This window comes from Anomaloglossus baeobatrachus, chromosome 4, assembly GCF_048569485.1.
Source record: "Anomaloglossus baeobatrachus isolate aAnoBae1 chromosome 4, aAnoBae1.hap1, whole genome shotgun sequence".
Classification (NCBI taxonomy): Eukaryota; Metazoa; Chordata; class Amphibia; order Anura; family Aromobatidae; genus Anomaloglossus; species Anomaloglossus baeobatrachus.
The window spans coordinates 573,452,831-573,473,883 of NC_134356.1; the positions used below are offsets into that span (position 1 = coordinate 573,452,831).

Consider the following 21,053-nt stretch of genomic DNA (forward strand, 5'->3'; position numbering starts at 1 on the left):
AGCTTCCCCTTTAAACCCAGTCTTAGCCTCTCATACAGCTAAATCGGATCTCATATTTTGCACCTTCAAGGAACAACCCTCCCAAAACAGTGTCTGCAAGTTGTGGTTCTGATCTGGCATAAATCCTAAATCATATAACAAGGCTCGTTTAACAGTCACTTTTGCCTTTTAGGATAACTACCTCCAATAGGTGGCACTACAGTTTGTCTACTTAAATCACAGAAGAGACAATTATGATATTTCCAAGAGGAGCATTGTAGCTTAAAGTCTCCTCACCACTGGCATGTTGGAATGGTATGTCAGTCTCCACAAGGAGAAAAGCTTCCCCTTTAGACTGGCTACGGAAGACACAGCTCATACAAAGTCTGGTATTTTCTGTGATGACATATGGATGCGAAACCTGGGTGATAAAAGGAACGAGACAGAAGAATTAAAGCCTTCAAAATATGATGATGGAGGTCATCAATACCATGGAAGACGAATCAATTTTGGAACAAATCAAGCCAGACATGTCACTCGAAGTAAGGATCATCAAGAGATGACTTGCCTACTTTGGACACATACAAAGAAATCAAATCACTAGAGAAGGACATCATGGTCGGAAGAATAGAAGGAACAAGTGAAGCGGAAGAAGAGCAGCCCGATGACTTGATACTATGAAGATAATGGTGGCGAAGACCCTGGTGGACCTATTTAGGCTTGCACAAGATCGATCTTCCTACAGAGCGTTCATCCATCAAGTTGCCATGGCTCGAGATCAAGACAAAGGCTGTTAAAAAAAAAAAAAAAAAAAAAGGAGCCATTTTATATTTTAGAAACATAAAAGCAAACAAAAGCAAACATTTTCCCCCTTTGACATCAGAGTGCAAAAACTAAAAAAGGAAAAAAAAAAGTTGAGATTTTTTTTTTTTTACAGATTTCTTTAGTAAATGGACGATCAATAATTAACCAGAAAAAAAAATGAGGAGTCGGAAAGGGAGAACTTTCAATACCTTGTATTATCTTTATTTCTTGCATACTTTTCTGCCTGGCGTGCCGATCCCTCTAGAATCTAATCTCTGATGTTTCCCATATTCGCCTCCTCCATATGTGTGATCCTGGAAACATTCTGCCTTCCTGTTGTGCTCCTTGAACTTCTTTCCAAAAAATACAAAGTCCAGTTTCTGTAAAGAAACCCCCCAGTTTGATTTCTTTATTAACCCTTGTCTTGCCTTCTGCTGTCCAGACCTTTGTGTTTCTGGGTCACAACATTGAACATTTATTGTAAGCTTCTTCACGATGGAGTCGGATGGCACAAAGCTTCTGTCAGATGCTAAATGGCTTGGTGTGGGAAGAGGACTACTTCTGCTCTACTTGGGGCCATCAATCATTGATAAGCAGGCAGAGGAGTGTCCAAGATTTACCGCTATACTCTGTTTTAGCAGCTATTATACAAATAGCACGGGACTTCTTCTATGGTAGGATTTAATAATTTAGAGGGAAAAGGCAAAAATGTCATTAGACCTATGGTAAGGTTTTAAATATTACATGCCAGGACCATCCAGATATGAGTCACTTTGACGTGGTGGGATAGATTTAATGTTTTTTTTGGAACAAAGTAATGTTAACCAAGTACCCTAGTTTATTTACATGCACTATTGCTATTTATTCACACTGAAAGGGTAACAATGTTTTGAACATAAAATTGACTTCTAATTATTCAGCATATGATTAGTTAAAAATAATCTGCATATGTCATTGTTACTGTTTTGCACCTAAAAATCTAAATTAAAACATTATATTATTATTTTGTTAGTATTTTGTAAATACACCTTTGGTTTTAAACACTGTGTGAATCCTTCTGGGTATGGTCTCAATCAGATTCAAGCATGAATCTGGTCCCAGGTCTCTTCCACACATTCCCAGTGTTGGTGCACGCTGATTGACTCACTTGGGTAAGTATACAGCTTTCTTTTCACCTCTATCCACAAGTGTTCGATTGGGTATAGGTCTGGGGACTGTGGGGGTCAATCCAGTACCTCTACTTCATTGTCACTGAACCATCTCATCGCCAATCTCAATGTATGCTGTAACACTATGTCGTCCTTTTCATACACTTAGTACTCGAGTGTATGACGTAACTCGTCTTGTAGAATAATCACATAGCTCAGTAGTGAGACCACCATAGGTCCTGGTAAAGTATCAATCACCTTTGGCTGTGAAACAACCCCATATCACCAGGCTTCCTCCATCGAACTTGAGAGTTCCTTCAATTTTTCAATCCGTTAGCCCCTTTTTTCCTGTTTTGTTTTTTTTCACAGACACTTTTGCACCCACCTATTGACTTTTGTCTCATCGCTCCAAATCACCTGTTTCCAATCTTCTACTGTCCACTTTTCATACTGCTTTGCAAACTCCAGCCAACGCTTCTTATGAGGATATTTAAGTCGAGGCTTCTTCACCTTTTTTCAGACCACCATTCCAGACCTGTGTAACGTGCGTTGCATGGACGTCTATGATCTCACCATTATGAAGCATATTAGCCCCCTCCACTGCAGTGTTTGTCGTACCAGACCTTGTGGATGGCGATATTTTGCCTGGACGTCCACCTCTTTGTTTTTATTTCATATTCTTCCAACTCTCCTGGCATTCACATGATGCAGTTTGGCAATTTTCTTGGACGAGAGACCACCATAGATGAGCTGGATTGATGCAGTTTCTCTTTTTTTGGGAAATCTTCATAGATGCTCCTCGATTTGAACCAGTGACCTTTCACTTGGAAATGCACCTAATAACACACGGAGCTATTCGGGAATGAGAGAACAGGTTGTAATATGTAGTATACAGTAAGAAAAAGATTTTCTACCACTAGTAGCAAAACAGTAACAATGCAGTGACATGGCAAGAATCTGCATAACTAATCATATGCTAAATTGTTGAAAGTCACATTCATGAATAAGATAGCCAAGATGACTGTCTATAAAATGAAGGTAGTCTCAAGTTCAAAGCTGTAGGGGATGGTGAGATATGGGGAAAGTCAAAAGATCAAAATATTGTTATCATTTTTCTAGTCAGTGTATTGATTTTAGGGTAATTTGCTCATTTTTGCTTTCTTCTTGGGTGTTGCTGTTTATTGGCCAGTGTGAACATGGTCTCATACATTGGATAAATTCAAGCTTCTTTTTTAATTTAGAGGACCTGTCATAATAATATACAAACCTTAAATCAGATGCCATGCTCTGGTGATATTGAAAGTCATCTATTGCTTAAGGCTTTGTGCGCACGTTGCGTAATTACATGCAGTTACGCTGCGCTTTTTAGCGCCGCGTAACTGCATGCGTCCTGCGTCCCCTGCATAATCTATGGAGATTGTGCAGGGGCCGTGCGCACGTGGCGTCTTAGAGCGCAGCGCTTCGGCTGCTGCCCGAAGCGCGCGTACTAAGAAGTGACATGTCACTTCTTCCATGCGCTTTGCCGTCAGCCCATGCTCTGTCTATGGCAGGAGCTGCATGCAGAGCGCACGGTCTCTGCCGGCACCATGCGCTTCAGAACGGAGCTTTTCAGCTGCGCTCTGAAGCGCACCTTTTACGTGCAGTGCAGAGTGCACACGTGCGCACATAGCCTAAATGTTACTCAGAAATTCTTATCAAAGCGAGTAACACATTATATATTTAAGATTTAAAACAATATCTGGATATAATCTGTTCTTTTGTAGCAACACTCATGCATAAAACATACACTTTTAGGGCGGGTACCCAAGTCTTTTGCAAATGTCAAAATATGCTGGGAGGTACAGTTTCCCAACAGCTGGTGATCCAAGGCTTGTATGTATGTATGTATGTATGTATGTATGCATGTATGCATGCATGTATGTATGTACAGTGCCAGTGCCTACAAGTAGTATTCAACCCCCTGCAGATTTAGCAGGTTTACACATTCGGAATTAACTTGGCATTGTGACATTTGGACTGTAGATCAGCCTGGAAGTGTGAAATGCACTGCAGCAAAAAAGAATGTTATTTCTTTTTTTTAAATTGTGAAAAGTTTATTCAGAGGGTCATTTATTATTCAACCCCTCAATCCACCAGAATTCTGTTTGGTTCCCCTAAAGTATTAAGAAGTATTTCAGGCACAAAGAACAATGAGCTTCACATGTTTGGATTAATTATCTCTTTTTCCAGCCTTTTCTGACTAATTAAGACCCTCCCCAAACTTGTGAACAGCACTCATACTTGGTCAACATGGGAAAGACAAAAGGAGCATTCCAAGGCCATCAGAGACAAGATCGTGGAGGGTCACAAGGCTGGCAAGGGGTACAAAACCCTTTCCAAGGAGTTGGGCCTACCTGTCTCCACTGTTGGGAGCATCATCCGGAAGTGGAAGGCTTATGGAACTACTGTTAGCCTTCCACGGCCTGGACAGCCTTTGAAAGTTTCCACCCGTGCCGAGGCCAGGCTTGTCCGAAGAGTCAAGGCTAACCCAAGGACAACAAGGAAGGAGCTCCGGGAAGATCTCATGGCAGTGGGGACATTGGTTTCAGTCAATACCATAAGTAACGTACTCCACCGCAATGGTCTCCGTTCCAGACGAGCCCGTAAGGTACCTTTACTTTCAAAGCGTCATGTCAAGGCTCGTCTACAGTTTGCTCATGATCACTTGGAGGACTCTGAGACAGACTGCTTCAAGGTTCTCTGGTCTCATGAGACCAAGATCGAGATCTTTGGTGCCAACCACACACGTGACGTTTGGAGACTGGATGGCACTGCATACGACCCCAAGAATACCATCCCTACAGTCAAGCATGGTGGTGGAAGCATCATGCTGTGGGGCTGTTTCTCAGCCAAGGGGCCTGGCAATCTGGTCCGCATCCATGGGAAGATGGATAGTACGGCCTACCTGGAGATTTTGGCCAAGAACCTCCGCTCCTCCATCAAGGATCTTAAGATGGGTCGTCATTTCATCTTCCAACAAGACAACGACCCAAAGCACACAGCCAAGAAAACCAAGGCCTGGTTCAAGAGGGAAAAAAAATCAAGGTGTTGCAGTGGCCTAGTCAGTCTCCTGACCTTAACCCAATTGAAAACTTGTGGAAGGAGCTCAAGATTAAAGTCCACATGAGACACCCAAAGAACCTAGATAACTTGGAGAAGATCTGCATGGAGGAGTGGGCCAAGATAACTCCAGAGACCTGTGCCGGCCTGATCAGGTCTTATAAAAGACGATTATTAGCTGTAATTGCAAACAAGGGTTATTCCACAAAATATTAAAACCTAGGGGTTGAATAATAATTGACCCACACTTTTATATTGAAAATTTATTACAATTTAACTGAGCAACATAACTTGTTGGTTTGTAAGAATTATGCATCTGTTAATAAATCCTGCTCTTGTTTGAAGTTTGCAGGCTCTAACTTATTTGCATCTTATCAAACCTGCTAAATCTGCAGGGGGTTGAATACTACTTGTAGGCATATATATATATATATAATGATATTCATGTCATGTCAGTAAGCGCTCTCCTGGTGTCACCCCCCCTTTTCCTTCACACTGCTCCTTCAATCAGAAAAGTTACCAAAGGGATAACTGGTTTATTTAACAGATAGGTGTCAGAGGAACTGGTCTGTGTTCCACTCACCCAGCAGAAGGCAATCTCCTGTGATATGGAGATTAGATGAGCTGTGAACAATGGCACAGGATGACCCCCTGCTGTGACCCTGTAACAGGAGTTTGTATCTCATTACCAGGCTTTGGAAGCCACCAGACAGAAAGACTCCGGTAAAATATGGTTAATATCTCGTGGGCCATATTTCTGATAAATACGGCAACCATAAAAATGGGGTCTCCGCATGCGGACGATGCTGGTACACCTTTTTTATGGGAGTGGGACCTTGGGAAGTACCCCAGGCGTGATATCGGCCAGTGGGGAACTAGCAGACAAGCCATAAGTCCTCTCGTTTTGCAGCTAAATTCATAACTGTCACAATAAGAGCATTGGCGTCCGCCTACGACGTTCCCAGGCAAAGTTATGGCCAATATCCGCTTTTGAGATATTATCCTGACTCCAGTCAGGGGTGGAGCAGTGCTCCCTCTGAGGTCACTAAGATAGGAGGGGACAGGGATCCGGCCAGGATTGATAACCACAGTTCGGACATTTTAGCTTGTTCTTTGCTCGGGGGCCTGGTCGGGAAAGACCTGTGAGGGAGTTCCTGGAAACCTGGTCTACGGCGCCCCCCTGTGGCCAGACGCACAAGGTAACTGCTTGAACTGTATGCCTGTTTGTAAACCATGCTTTAATTGTAACTGTACTCTGACCTAACTGTATATTCTGTAGGTTCCCTATTGTATATATTGTTGTTTCTAGTGTGGCTTAGGCCGATTAAATCATATAATTAATCTTGGGCTGTTCTGTTATCTCGATCTTGAATCCCACGTCTGTGTGTTCGGCTAATAGTTACCGTGGTTGGTGGCAGCAAGTTTGTGCCAAGGATCATTGTGGGGCAGCCAGTGAGATTCGGGGATGTTTTTATATATTCCGTCCGCGGAGGTCGGGGGGGAATATATACCCTACTCTCACCGGGGACCCTTCAATAATCGGCATAAGTAGGATAGCGGCCTCCTGGCTTATTGTCGGGCAATTCCATAATTGACCTGACTATAAGAGGGGCGCTAGAGAGCGCGTCACGTGCTCTGTCTGTCGGTCGGGAGGTATAAAGGAGGGGCGTGACTCCCGCTCGTTACCCCCCGATCGTGACATATTTGTGGCAGCGGTAGTATTTCTGAGTGACCCCCCCCCGGCTGTTCGTGACAGTATGTATACCGATCTTCCACAGGGTGTTCAATAAAAATATATTTTACACACTGTGGAAGATCGGTCGTGATAAAATGCTCCAAATGTTGTGCTAAAAAAGTCCCTAACTTCATACATCACTCTGGGATAATATACGAGGGGCGATCCAAAAGTAATGATAATTGGTTATTTCTATTGCACACAGAAATTAAAATAAAATGTTTTCTTCTCTCTTAGGTACCCACTAGTCCAGGAAAAAAAACCCAAAACAAACACTTAAATAGGCCACGATTCCCGGGAGCTACATTCATTTGAATATGAACTGCCGAGGAGTGAACATCAAAATGGAAAAAAACGAGCTCAGAGCTGTCATCAAATACCTCTGCTTGAAAAAAATGACTACCAAAGTCATACACAGCGACTTGGTGGAAACATTGGGGGACTCTTCTCCTCCATATTCCACAGTTGCACGCTGGGCCAAAGAATTTAAGCTGCGAAGAACATCGACGGAAGATTAACATCCTGAAGGACGCCCATCCACGTCCCTCAATGAAGAAAACGTGAAAAAAGTTGAAGAAGTTATATTGGCAGATCGAAGAGTGACTATCAGGCATGTAGCTGAGGTCACAGGGATCTCATATGGCAGTATTCAAAGAATCCTTGCAAAAGAATTGCATATGAGAAAGGTCTCCGCGCGTTGGGTGCCAAAAATGTTAACCGACGAGCAAAAGAAGAAACGAGTTGACATTTCAATAGCACATCTCGATAAGTTCCAAGCAGACAAGGAGAATTTTTTGTCACGTTTTTTGACCATGGATGAGACCTGGATCCACCACTTTGATCCCGAAACTAAACAACAATCGATGACATGGAAACGAGCCGACGCCGAAGAAATTCAAAGTGTCAAGCTCAGCAGGGAAGGTTATGTCGTCCGTTTTTTGGGACGCTGAAGTAATTATTATGGTGGACTATTTGGAGACGGGAGCCACTATTACGGGCTCTTATTACTCAGAGCAAATTAGAAGATTGCGGGAGGCTATCAAGGAGAAAAGGCGCAGCAAACTGCGGGCTGGAGTGCTGTTTCACCAAGATAACGCGCCGGCTCACAAAGCTGCAGTTGCCATGGCAACCATTCAACAAGCGGGCTTTGAACTGGTGGAACACCCCCCCCCCCTATTCGCCAGATCTAGCACCCAGTGACTCTCTTTCCTCGCCTCAAGGAACACCTCCGGGGCAAGAAATTTGACGACAATAGCGACGTGATAATCGCTGTTGGATTTTTTTGAGGGTCAAGATCAAGAATTTTTTTCAAAGGGAATTCTAAGTTTAGAAAAGAGATGGACTAAATGTATAGACTTGTTAGGAGACTATGTAGAAAAATTTATATATTTTTTTTTAATATATTTATTGTGTTTATTATTAATCATTTTTGGATCGTCCCTCGTATAATAATATTTATTCATTTATATAGCGCTATTAATTCCGCAGCGCTTTACATACAATGTCAACGCTGTCCTCATTGGGCCTCACAATCTAAGTACCCTATCAGTATGTTTTGGCGTGTGTGAGGAAACCGGAGTACCAGGAGGAAACCCACACAAACATGGGGAAAGCATACAAACTGCTTGCAGATGGTGTCCTTGGTGGGATTTGAACCCAGGACCCCAGCACTGCAAGACTGGAGTGCTAACCACTGAGCCACCGTGCCGCCCGGGATGAATGAAGTACAATAATGAATCCGGTTCAAAACAAACTAATCTCTGCTCTGCAGAGCATTCGCTAGGCATCAGCTTCCCTATATACAGGGGACCTACTACAGAGAAACAAAGTGCATTACCTCACTCCAATAGCAGCAACTGGAGACCAGGAGCGAAGGTCTAATATCCCAGCCATCTCTTCAGCACATTGATTTCTATAGAGTAGTTAGTTGCTCACCTCCCTCCCTCCAATCCTGACAAACTGCTGTTATACATTTTGTAAAATCCACAGCATCTTCTGCTTTCAGAGCAGTGCTGCGGAGCTGAGTGCCATTACTGTAAACTTCAACATGAAAAATTTAGTAAAAGCTCCTCCAAGGCTGTATACCCATGCTGCGTTTTTCTTGCAGAATTTTAATAAAAACAAAAAGAGGGATAAAAATCTTCTCCAAAAATTCAGCAATTAGAGGGCAGCAGTTATACCCTGCCCAGGCTAAGAAACTAATGCACTAGCAGGAGGCAGCAAGACCCCCAATAAGGTGGAGGCATCACCGGTGCAAAAGAAGCAAATCACTCACACACTTCCAAACATGGAGGGGCAGATTGCTGGATGATAAAACTGCACACTGATGGCTTGTATAGGGCGCCATTCACACATGTAGGTGCACAGTATCTGGCTTGCAGCCTATTAGTTCCGCCCATACTATTTAACTAGGCGGGCTGCGCCAGTACTATCTAAGTGCTCCATACAGGGACTCCAGTATACAAGGTCTACATAAAGGGGCCTGGCTGCATCCTGTATAAAATGTTATGTGCAAAAAAATCTATGAGGTATTAGATGGTACTATGGCCAGAATACGGTTGCCTTGTATACTGGAGTCCCCGTCCCTGTATGGAGCACTTATGCTATGTGCGCACTAGGCCGTTTTACCCGCGGATTTACCCGCGGTTTTGCTGCGGAAATTTCTTGAGAAATCTTTCTGCAGACATTTCCCAGCAAAACCTATAGGAAAAAAAATAGCTGTGCGCACACTGCGTTTTTTTCTCAAGAAAATTCTTTGTGAAGATTTTCTTGAGAAACTTTCTTGAGAAAATGTGCATGTCACTTCTTTTCCGCAGGTACCTGCGGTATACCCCCGGAATTTCACTCCATTCACTGTAATGTGATCGCGAAATTCCGGGGGTATACCGCAGGTAGCAAATGATGTGTGGTATACCCCCGGTATAGCCGCGATTTACCTGCGGTAATGCACATCGCTGCCTGCGGTTTTGCAGGAAGTGATGTCATTATGACAGAAGAGGAAGCGGAGCAGAGTAAATACAGATGTCACACTTCCTGGATGCCGCACAGAAGCGCTTCCAAGTGATGTCCGGCGGGTGCCCGTGCAGTCTGTGTCCCGCTGCAGCCCCGCCGCTACACGCACAGCAGTGTCAGTGTCTGCCCGCAGTGTCAGTAGCTTGTCACCCTGCAGCGCAGGCAGACACTGACACACAGCAGTGCGTGCAGCCGCGGGGATGCCGAGCGCTGCTGTCAGGAGGTGAGATGAGATCATTACCTGCTGTGACGATCTCCTGCCTCCTGACGTCACCGCTGTCACTGCCGTCTATGCCCGCGGCCCGAGACTGTCACTAGCGGTGACGTCACAGGCTCTCGTGATACTGCTGATAACGCAGCGGGCATAGAAGTCAGTGACAGCGCTGATGGCAGGACTACAGGAGATCGTCACAGCAGGTAATGATCTCATCTATCCTGACAGCAGCGCTCGTCATCCCCTGCAGTGACCTGGGATATTGATGTTAGCTCAGGTCACTGCATTGCTCTCCCAGCCAATGGGGAACATTCTGTTATTCATGGACTGGGACAGTGACTATGGTATGGATCACCGTGGGACGCCCTTATTGGATTACGCCAGACGTGGAATTGATTGTTCTTATCAATAAATTGATGAAAGGAAATGTGGGGAGTGTTTTTCTTCAAATAAAACTTTTTGTGTTGTCTATTTTATATTTCTTACTGACTGGGTTGGTGATGTTGGGTATCTGATAGATGCGTGACATCACTAACCCCAGGGCTTGATGTCAGGTGACATTACACATCTGGCATCAACCCCATATATTACCTCGTTTGCCACCGCACCAGGGCAACGGGATGAGTTGGGGCGAAGCGCCAGGATTGGCACGTCTAATGGATGCGCCACTTCTGGGGCGGCTGCAGCCTGCTATTTTTAGGCTGGGGAGTGTCCAATAACAGTGGACCTCCCTAGTCTGAGAATATCAGACCCCAGCTGTCCGCTTTACCTTGGCTGGTGATCCAATTTGGGGGGGACCCCACGTTTTTTGTTTTAAATTATTTATTTAATGTACAATAACAGCGTGAGGTGCCCTCTGTTTTGGATTACCAGCCAAGGTGAAGCTGCCAGCTGTGGTTTGCAGGCTGCAGCCGTCTGCTTTACCCTAGCTGGCTACAAATATAGGGGGAACCCCACGTCATTTTTTTTTTAATTATTTATTTTTTGGCTAAATACAAGGCTAGGCACCCTTTAGTGCCACATGAAAGTCACTAAAGGGTGCCAGCTTAGAATATGCAGGGGGGTGGGACATTATATAGGTCTTTCTCATCTATCTATTCATCTATCCATCTTCCCCTCTATTCATTATCTGTCTATCGATTATCTATATTATTTATTTCTGTTCAGCATAAAAAAAACTGCAGGGACCAACCTGCGGAAAAACCGCGGCAAAACGCATGCATTTTTCCCACGAATTTGGTGCGGTTTTTGTACCGCAGGTGCGGTATCTTCAACTCCCAGAAGTTTCTCAAGAAATTTTCTTGAGAAAAATCCCTTTTCTAGTGCGTACATAGCCTTAGATAGTACTGAGCAGCCTGCTTAGTCGAATAGTATGAGCGTAACTGATAGGCTGTAAGCCAGATACTGTGCACCTATATGTGTGAACGGCGCCCTATACAAGCCACTTATGTGCAATTTTATCATCCAGTAATCACCCCCTCCATGGATTGGAAGTGTGTGAGTGATTTGCTCCTCTTGCATCGGTGATGCCTCCAACTTATTGGGGGTCTTGCCGCATCCTGCTAGTGCATTAGTTTCTTGGCCTGGGCAGGTTACAACTGCTGCCCTCTATTTGCTGTAGGTAATTGCTAGATTTTAATCAATACTGCAAGGAAAAAAAACGCATCCCAGCAAAGTATGAGAATCCTGACTTGCTGTGCACATGTTGCAGATTTTTTCCTTGCAGATCTTGGTGCAGGAAGAAAAAAAAAAAAAATTGCAGCATGTTAATTGTTTGTGTTTTTTTTCCTGCGTCTGATATAATCCACTGCAGAGCTCGTTCACTGTAATGGATTGTATGTCAGTGTTGCACTCGCACCACTGACACTTCGCCTCACACACCATCATACAGCATGGTCTGTGAGGCTATCCATAGCTCAGTAACCCGGGGTTGTCAAGGTGACGACCTAGGGACGCCATGGCTGCGATTGGGTCCCTGTAATTGCATTCAGGGACCCAATCGCCATGGAGAGGTAAGCGATTCCTATCCCTGCCTCCTGAATCATGATTGATCCCATGTAGGGGGCTTAACAGCTGGAAACAGCACGTTTACCGCTTCTTACAGCAAGAGCCAGGTCCCAACTGTTACATCAGCCAGAGACCTGGCAGCAATCGCGGGAGTACAAGACAGGAACCTCCGCGATCACCATGACTTAACAATATGGGTAAATGCATTTTAAAAAAAAAAAACCAAAAAATACATGCGTTTTTCCTGCCAAAACATTCAGTTTTGTATGCAGAAAATCTACACACAAATCTGTTATGTGGGCACATATCCTAAGCACTTCTGAATTAAATTTTCAGGTTTTTTTTTTTTTTTGGTTTTTTTTTTTTTAACGTGGACTTAATCCAAAAAATTCCTTAAAAATCTCAGTTTGCACATACGGTTAACATTTCCTGGATTAGATAAATATTTCCTGGAGTCTAGAATGCATGCGAGAGGACTCTTTGGGATGGGAAATATAGTCATTTCCGACCACTTGTCCTGTTATCTCACTATACAGGAAAAAAATTATATTTTTTAAATTATTAATTTAGAAGATTAGCATCCTTTCTCAATGCAAAAATGGAACTGTCATAACTCGTTTAGCTGTAATAAAAAGTGAATTCACACGTAATTACACATGTATTTTGCAGAGTCTCCAGTAACAGTATTTGTGGCACCCGGCGCCCATGTGTAGAGTTACACGGGCTCTAATAATAGAGAAAGCGGGCAGGATGGTAAAGGACTGCGGGTTACTATTACACATGTATCTCCAGGTCCCAGTGAGCTGACATTTTACTACAGTGATTCATATTCCCAGGATCAAAGTCTCGCTTTCACAAGCTGCGGCGCAGTTTACCTGTCACATAAGGGCCATTATAGCTATATATTGTGCATGTGAACATTAAGGAGGTGTGCGTTCCTGTTTGGCCGGTATGACTAGATCTTTGTGAGAAGTGATTAACAGCGAAGAGATATACTGGTATTTTAGATCACTTAGTGGCAATCACCCGCAGCTAATTGCACTTGTAACCACCATTACCGCTCATCAGCTTATGACCGCACACCAGACCTCACACATCACCAGGTCAAGTTCCCAAAAATCTGCCACTCTGGTAAGAAAGAACACGCAAAACAATTAAGTGAAATATAACAATGGTTTGCTTTTGGTAATTATGAATGAGGTAAGGTAATTGCAATTTCCCATTGTTACTATTTTTTTCCCAGGAATCTAGAATTTTTGTTTTGAAATCTTTAAACCTTGTCTGGTACCATGTTGTCAATGTGACCCCATGCAGATTGGTACAACTAGATTTAATTTCATGGTACTAAACAAGGGTTAAAAAAATTGTGTAAGGGTATGGTCACAATTTTAATTTTCCAAGCAGCCAAACCAACAATGGCTTTCATGTAGAAACCACCTCAGGAAACAGCAAAAGGGCCAGCGAGCAAAGGGCAAAAGGGCCAGCGGGCAAAGGGCAAAAGGGCCAGCGGGCAAAGGGCAAAAGGGCCAGCGGGCAAAGGGCAAAAGGGACAGCAGGCAAAGAGCAAAAAGGGCCAGCGGGCAAAGAGCAAAAAGGGCCAGCGGGCAAAGAGCAAAAAGGGCCAGCGGGCAAAGAGCAAAAAGGGCCAGCGGGCAAAGAGCAAAAAGGGCCAGCGGGCAAAGAGCAAAAAGGGCCAGCGGGCAAAGAGCAAAAAGGGCCAGCGGGCAAAGAGCAAAAAGGGCCAGCGGGCAAAGAGCAAAAAGGGCCAGCGGGCAAAGAGCAAAAAGGGCCAGCGGGCAAAGAGCAAAAAGGGCCAGCGGGCAAAGAGCAAAAAGGGCCAGCGGGCAAAGAGCAAAAAGGGCCAGCGGGCAAAGAGCAAAAGGGCCAGCGGGCAAAGAGCAAAAGGGCCAGCGGGCAAAGAGCAAAAGGGCCAGCTGGCAAAGAGCAAAAGGGCCAGCTGGCAAAGAGCAAAAGGGCCAGCTGGCAAAGAGCAAAAGGGCCAGCGGCAGATGAGAGGACAAAGGAAAACTATCGTCCAGGCGCTGCAGGAGGGAGACACGCTGCTAAGCCGCGTCCAAATAAAATAAATTCATTCATTCTCTTCATCAGGCAAAATAATTGCCATTAAACTTATCCAGATCCGGGTTACCAGTGCGTTTCATTCATGCAGCGCCCGGACGATAGTTTCCTTTGTCTTCTTGTCATTACTACAGATCAGTCTTATGTATAAGCCCAAAGCTGAAGAATAGTGAATAACTTCTGCCTTCCCTTAAATATGCCCTTATCACAATTTCCGGACTGCAAAGTCATCATTAACAAGATGGAACAATATATGAAGATTAGTGATGAGCGAGCATGCTTGTCACTACTCGGTACTCGCACGAGTATCACTGTACTCGGGCTGCTCGGCGGGGACCGAGTAATCTCGCGATACTCGTGCTTTACTCGTGGTCTTCATTTCTGCATGTTGGCGCTCTTTTGAGAGCCAGCCCTCATGCAGGGATTGGCTGGCAGACCACTGCAATGCCACAGCCCTGTTAGTTGTGGAATTGCAGTGATTGGCCGGCCTGCACAGCGTCACCGAGCCTTTATATCGGCCGGCGCGCTGTGCTCTGCTCACAGCTATTCTGACAGTGAGTGTAGGGAGAGTGTCGCTGATTCAGGGAAAGCTTTGCGGCCCTTTATAGCTTTTTCAGTTGCAGGGCTGCAAACAGTGTGACCAAAAGTCCTTCTCAGGACTATTCTAGTTGTATACAGGCAGGCAGGGTATAGCCAGGTCGGAGTACAGTAGCAGAGTCCTTCTCAGGACTATTGTTGCTATATACAGGCAGGGTATAGCCAGGTCTGAATACAGGCTAGTGACCAAAAGAGTCCTTGTCAGGACTATTGTAGCAGTATACAGGCAGGCAGGCAGGCAGGGTAGTGGTGACCGTATACCAGCCTTCATATCTGGGGCTGGTGTACACAGTGTAAAACAGTCCAGATAGTGTCTGACTTGTCTGTACTGTAATTGTCGCTCCCCAAAAAAACCTGTTAGTAGGTTATTATTGCGTCCGTGCTTGGTTTTTAAAACCGCACGTGTGTGCCTGTTGGTGGCAGCGTACAGGTGCACTGGTGTGCGTTTACCAAACTATTATATAACGCACAAGTGTAGTGTATAATACACGTCAGTCAGCAGTGGCTGATAGTGTCAGAGTTCTTAATTTTTGCTCCTAAAACCTGTGTTAGGTTATTATTGCGTCCGTGCTTGGTTTTTAAAACCGCACGTGTGTGCCTGTTGGTGGCAGCGTACAGGTGCACTGGTGTGCGTTTACCAAACTATTATATAACGCACAAGTGTAGTGTATAATACACGTCAGTCAGCAGTGGCTGATAGTGTCAGAGTTCTTAATTTTTGCTCCTAAAACCTGTGTTAGGTTATTATTGCGTCCGTGCTTGGTTTTTAAAACCGCACGTGTGTGCCTGTTGGTGGCAGCGTACAGGTGCACTGGTGTGCGTTTACCAAACTATTATATAACGCACAAGTGTAGTGTATAATACACGTCAGTCAGCAGTGGCTGATAGTGTCAGAGTTCTTAATTTTTGCTCCTAAAACCTGTGTTAGGTTATTATTGCGTCCGTGCTTGGTTTTTAAAACCGCACGTGTGTGCCTGTTGGTGGCAGCGTACAGGTGCACTGGTGTGCGTTTACCAAACTATTATATAACGCACAAGTGTAGTGTATAATACACGTCAGTCAGCAGTGGCTGATAGTGTCAGAGTTCTTAATTTTTGCTCCTAAAACCTGTGTTAGGTTATTATTGCGTCCGTGCTTGGTTTTTAAAACCGCACGTGTGTGCCTGTTGGTGGCAGCGTACAGGTGCACTGGTGTGCAATTTCCAGAAACTTTGATATAACGCACAAGTAGTGAATATACACGTCAGCAGTGCACAGCATTGCAAAATGCGCAAGGGCATTGGCAAGGAACAAGGAAGTGGACGTGATGGTGGTGCAGGCAGAGGCCGAGGTCGTGGGCAAGCTCTAATTTCGCCACAACAAAGGGCCACATCTAGTCGCTCGCACGTCCTGTCCCAAATTCTTGGGGACCGCAGCAGTACACCGCTCTTGAACCAAGACCAGTGTCAACAGGTTGTTAGTTGGATAGCGGATAATGCTTCCAGTCAGATTGGCACCACCACAAACACTCTGTCTTCCACACGGTCAAGTGTCAGTAGCCGTGATACTGCACCGCACATTTCTGAACCTGATCCTCCTTCCTACCACCAGGCTGAGTACACGTCCTCCTCGGACATTAATGATCCCACACTTGGACACTCGGAAGAGCTGTTCACGTTTCCATTCACACATTCTGGCCTCTCGCCAGCTCATATTGAAGTGGGTCATGAGGAGATCGTCTGTACAGATAGCCAAATATTTGAGCAGCCACGTTCTCACGAAGTTGGCAACGTGTCTCAACAAGTGGTGGACGATGATGAGACACAATTGTCAGCAAGTCAGGAGGAGGAGCAGGGTGCGGAAGAGGAAGATGACGTGGTGGATGATCCAGTAACTGACCCAACCTGGCAGGAGGATATGCAGAGCGAGGACAGCAGTGCACAGGGGGAGGGAGGCGTAGCATCACAACAGGCAGTAAGAAGCAGGGTGGTGGTCCCAGGCAGAAGTCAGGCAACCGTTCCCCGTAACAACACGACGACACAAGGTGCCTGTACAAATGTTAGGTCTTCACGAGTCTGGCAGTTTTTTAAGTTGGATCCAGATGATTCAAAAAAGGCCATTTGCAACACCTGCCGTGCCAGCATCAGCAGGGGTACCAAAACTAGCAGCCTGACCACCACCAGCATGATCAGGCACATGTCAGCCAAGCACCCGACTTTGTGGGAAGTACAACAGAGTCGAGGAGCAGTGCTTGCTGATGTCACTGCTACGTCTTCGCTGGTTGTGCATGCGAGCCAATCCTCTGTCCATGCTGCCTGCGAACAAGCCTCCTCCACTCCTGCACCTGCAGTTGCCTACGCAGAAAGAACACCATCATCAAGCACGTCCTTGTCCCAGCGCAGCGTTCAGTTATCCATTCAGCAAACCTTTGAACGCAGGCGCAAATACACTGCCAACACCCCACATGCCACAGTTCTAAATGCTAACATTTCGCGACTGCTTGCGCTGGAAATGTTGCCTTTTAGGCTGGTGGAGACAGAAGCATTCCGTGACCTGATGGCGGCAGCTGTCCCACGTTACTCGGTCCCCAGCCGCCACTATTTCTCCCGGTGTGCCGTCCCCGCGTTGCATAACCACGTGTCACAAAACATCACACGTGCCCTGAACAACGCTGTTTCACCCAAAGTCCACCTAACCACAGACACGTGGACAAGTGCTTGTGGGCAAGGCCGCTACATCTCGTTGACGGCACACTGGGTTAATATTGTGGAAGCTGGGACCCAGTCTGAGCGAGGGACGGAACACGTCCTTCCCACACCAAGGTTTGCAGGCCCTACCTCAGTCAGTGTTTCACCCACACTCTACAGCTCCGGAATGTCATGCTCTTCAGCCTCCTCCTCCTCCTGCGCATCCTCATCCACTGTGCCCTCCACACCAGTCACAAGCTGGAAGCACTGCAGCACTGCCTCGGCGAAGCGGCAACAGGCTGTGCTGAAGCTAATCTGCATAGGTGACAAACCCCACAATGCAGAAGAGCTGTGGACAGCTCTGAAACAGCAGGCAGATCACTGGCTCACACCTCTGAACCTAAAGCCAGGAAAGGTCGTTTGTGACAATGGCCGGAACCTGGTGGCGGCTTTGAGGCGAGGCCAGCTGACACATGTTCCATGCGTGGCCCATGTGCTCAACCTCGTGGTTCAGCGGTTTATAAAGTCATACCCAGAGCTGTCTGATCTGCTGGTAAAAGTTCGCCGCCTGTCTGCACATTTTCGAAAGTCACCTACTGCTTCAGCCGGCCTTGCCGGCTTTCAGCGCCGTTTGCATCTTCCGGCTCACAGACTGGTGTGTGATGTCCCCACGCGTTGGAATTCAACTCTGCACATGTTGGTCAGGATATGTGAGCAGAAGAGGGCAGTTGTTGAGTACCTGCATCACCTAAGCCGTCGGGAAATGGGTCAAACTCCACACATAACACCTGAGGAGTGGAGATGGATGTCAGACCTATGTACCATCCTCCAAAACTTTGAGGACTCCACCAAGATGGTGAGTGGTGATGACGCCATTATTAGCGTCACCATACCGCTACTCTGCCTTCTAAAACGGTCCCTTTTGAAAAACAAACATGATGCATTGCAGGCGGAGCGCGATGAGTTGCAGCAAGAAACAGTAGTGGGTGTGGGTGATAACACACAGCCCAGCCTCGTCTCATCACAACGTGCAGTGGAGGACTATGACGAGGAGGAGGATGAAGACATGGAGCAACTCTCCGGCCAAATTGAGGATATGACATGCACACCAGTCATATCCTCGATTCAGCGTGGCTGGCCAGAGGACAGGGTAGATGAGGAGGAGGAGGAGGAGGAGGAGGAGGAGGAGGACAGCATGTTCAGTCATCTTGTTGGTCAGGCTACTGAAGTCCTGGCTGTTAAGAGTCTGGCGCACATGGCTGACTTTATGGTAAGCTGCCTGTCTCGTGACCCTCGCGTTAAGAACATCTTGGCCGACAATCATTACTGGTTGGTAACACTGTTAGACCCACGCTACAAGGAGAACTTTTTGTCTCTTATTCCCGTGGATGAGAGGTCAACCAAAATGCAGCAGTTTCGGAAGGCCATACTCACGGAAGTAGGCAAAGCATTCCCCTCACAAAACGCTAGCGGCATAGGTCAGGAATCAGTGGACAACCGAGGCGTACAGCCGAGAGAGGCACAAGTCCAATCCGCCAGAGGTAGGGGAACAGTCTTTAAGATGTGGGACAGTTTTCTCAGCCCCTCACGTACCACAGCCCCTGAGGTGCGGGGTAGTGCCACAAGAAATCCTAAGTTTGCCCAGATGCTGAAGGAGTACCTTGCAGATCGAACAACTGTACTCCGACATTCCTCTGTGCCTTACAATTATTGGGTATCCAAGCTGGACACGTGGCATGAATTGGCTCTCTACGCCTTGGAAGTCCTGGCCTGCCCTGCTGCTAGCGTTTTGTCAGAGCGTGTTTTTAGTGCCGCAGGTGGAATCATTACAGATAAACGCACCCGCCTGTCAACTGAAAATGCTGACAGGCTGACTCTGATAAAGATGAACAAGGGTTGGATTGGGCCAGACTTCACCACACCACCAGCAAATGAGAGCGGAATTTAAAGTTTGCCATGTACCTCCACTCACCCATGGGTACACTTCTCGACTTTGGATAATCGCTGGACTGCTCCTCCTTCTCCTCATGCGCCATCATGATGACCGTTACAATAGTTAGGTCTTTGTTTCAGGTATACCCCCAGTGGTAAATTTTTTCGCCCATTCTTTGCAGAATGGACATTACAACGACAGGAGACCCGCTCCTTTGCAATGGGAACAATGTTTTGAGGCCCTCATGCACGTCTCTACCCAGGGACAACGTGTAGCCTCCCAATTTTTGGCTGCCCTGCCTAAGGGCTATACTGAAATACACCCACTTCCTTAAAATGGACACTTAATGTTTTGAGGCCCTCATGCACGTCTCTACCCAGGGACAATGTGGAGCCTCCCAATTTTTGGCTGCCCTGGCAAAGGGCTATACTGAAATAGACCCACTTCCTTACAATGGGCACTTCAGGTTTAAAGGCCATCATGCACGTCTCTACCCAGGGACAATGTGGAGCCTCCCAATTTTTGGCTGCCCTGCCTAAGGGCTATACTATAATACACCCACTTCCTGACAATGGACACTTAATGTTTTGAGGCCCTCATGCACGTCTCTACCCAGGGACAATGTGGAGCCTCCCAATTTTTGGCTGCCCTGGCAAAGGGCTATACTGAAATAGACCCACTTCCTTACAATGGGCACTTCAGGTTTAAAGGCCATCATGCACGTCTCTACCCAGGGACAATGTGGAGCCTCCCAATTTTTGGCTGCCCTGCCTAAGGGCTATACTATAATACACCCACTTCCTGACAATGGACACTTAATGTTTTGAGGCCCTCATGCACGTCTCTACCCAGGGACAATGTGGAGCCTCCCAATTTTTGGCTGCCCTGGCAAAGGGCTATACTGAAATAGACCCACTTCCTTACAATGGGCACTTCAGGTTTAAAGGCCATCATGCACGTCTCTACCCAGGGACAATGTGGAGCCTCCCAATTTTTGGCTGCCCTGCCTAAGGGCTATACTGAAATACACCCACTTCCTTAAAATGGACACTTAATGTTTTGAGGCCCTCATGCACGTCTCTACCCAGGGACAATGTGGAGCCTCCCAATTTTTGGCTGCCCTGGCAAAGGGCTATACTGAAATAGACCCACTTCCTTACAATGGGCACTTCAGGTTTAAAGGCCATCATGCACGTCTCTACCCAGGGACAATGTGGAGCCTCCCAATTTTTGGCTGCCCTGCCTAAGGGCTATACTATAATACACCCACTTCCTGACAATGGACACTTAATGTTTTGAGGCCCTCATGCACGTCTCTACCCAGGGACAATGTGGAGCCTCCCAATTTTTGGCTGCCCTGGCAAAGGGCTATACTGAAATAGACCCACTTCCTTACAATGGGCACTTCAGGTTTAAAGGCCATCATGCACGTCTCTACCCAGGGACAATGTGGAGCCTCCCAATTTTTGGCTGCCCTGCCTAAGGGCTATACTGAAATACACCCACTTCCTTAAAATGGACACTTAATGTTTTGAGGCCCTCATGCACGTCTCTACCCAGGGACAATGTGGAGCCTCCCAATTTTTGGCTGCCCTGGCAAAGGGCTATACTGAAATAGACCCACTTCCTTACAATGGGCACTTCAGGTTTAAAGGCCATCATGCACGTCTCTACCCAGGGACAATGTGGAGCCTCCCAATTTTTGGCTGCCCTGCCTAAGGGCTATACTATAATACACCCACTTCCTGACAATGGACACTTAATGTTTTGAGGCCCTCATG

The 21,053-nt window shown here is 46.2% G+C and overlaps 1 protein-coding gene across 3 annotated transcripts in view; it reads right to left on the reverse strand.

The window, feature by feature from the left end:
• The window catches only part of UACA (uveal autoantigen with coiled-coil domains and ankyrin repeats), a 143,999-nt gene that overhangs the window by 74,287 nt on the left and 48,659 nt on the right, over positions 1-21,053 (reverse strand). The window lies entirely within an intron of this gene.